Genomic DNA, 1,525 nt, shown 5'->3' on the forward strand with positions numbered 1-1,525 from the left:
GGCACCGCGAAACCTCTCAATGCACTCATAATCTGAGACAGCTTGCGGATACGCATTTTTTATGTCTAAGGTAACAACAGCTACATTTCCATTTCCTGTGGCTAGTGGCTTGACGAGCAATATTGATTACAGCTTGAATTGCGTCCACGGTTGAACGGCCTTTTCTAAAGCCATATTGGTTTGGAGAAAGCCCTGTTGGTTTCTCTAGAAAACTTTGCGAGTGTGGACGATATGACGATGGATGTCGAACTACTGGCATAGCCTCCGATAGACGTATTGTATGTAGTTACTTGCACAATTCTATTTTGCAGATTATGCTTGTAAACTTTCGAATTTATTTCTGCAGACAAACCTCTAACAACCTTCAATACAAAAAATGCAACTCATAAACAATTTCAAGGGTTATATTGGTCAGCCATAACCCATAGTTAGTACGCTGTTAGTCAAACAGGCGGCTGGCACACAACAGACCGTTCCCTTGACACAGTCGAATCGGCCAAATAAATTCTTCTTTTATTCTTGTACTACTTTAATTGCTGGTGGCTATTTTTCTGGTGTACAATATTTGCTCGCCTTTAAATTCTTGGCGTGGTTACAAATATTTATGCAAATTGTAGGCATTGTCTCTTTGGTCAACGAAACATATGTAATAACCCCCGAACGCATACACAGAAACAAATGCCCATTATCACGGACACAAATCCACTTGTAAGTGTAGCAACCAAAATATAGCCAGGTTGGGTGAGTCGTTTAAAACGGCAGAATGGGGAAATGCAGGTAGCTGGGGGCAATTAATAACAAAAACGTACAACTATAAAAATGTAAGACATTCAGTGACGTCACTGAAACTAGCCATGCCAAGCATACACACAGAGAATTTTGTGCACAAATGCGTACATGGAAGTAAAATTAATTTTCTAATTTTACAATAGCCAAAAGAAGCACAAAGTCAAAATAAGATCACGTCTATACAGCGGTTGGGATGTATATATGCATACACATACACATAAATACTTAAGGTAGGAAAAAGTAAAATAGAATTGGTGGAAAAATGGAGGGAGCCTGAAAAAAAACTAAAAAAACCTTAACACAAATTTATAGAAATGGCGAGCAGAACTGTACACCAAGGGAATGTCAGCATACATGAAACAAACACTTATACGCACGCACATATGTACTATTATATATTTATACATTTCTACGAGAACAGGCAACCACGAAACCAACCTCACAAATGTATAAGTACAGGGTTTGTATACAGAGTACCGAGAATATATTTGAGGAAAATACATTTAGTTCAGATCTTGCACAAAACCTAAAATTACTTCAAAATGGGTTCCAAACGATCCTTAAGAGTATGCGTATCAGTTATGGTCCTATTATCCATGGCTCATGTCCTTTGAGATAAGGTTTTATTTCAGAAATAGGAAAAAGTCTGATGGGGCCAGTGGAATACCGCTCTTCAGTCGTTTACTCTTCACCGTTCACTATCAATCGAGCCATTCGGTAGAGATCCACTGACAGA

The sequence above is a fragment of the Anastrepha ludens genome, chromosome 3, assembly GCF_028408465.1.
Source record: "Anastrepha ludens isolate Willacy chromosome 3, idAnaLude1.1, whole genome shotgun sequence".
Lineage (NCBI taxonomy): Eukaryota > Metazoa > Arthropoda > Insecta > Diptera > Tephritidae > Anastrepha > Anastrepha ludens.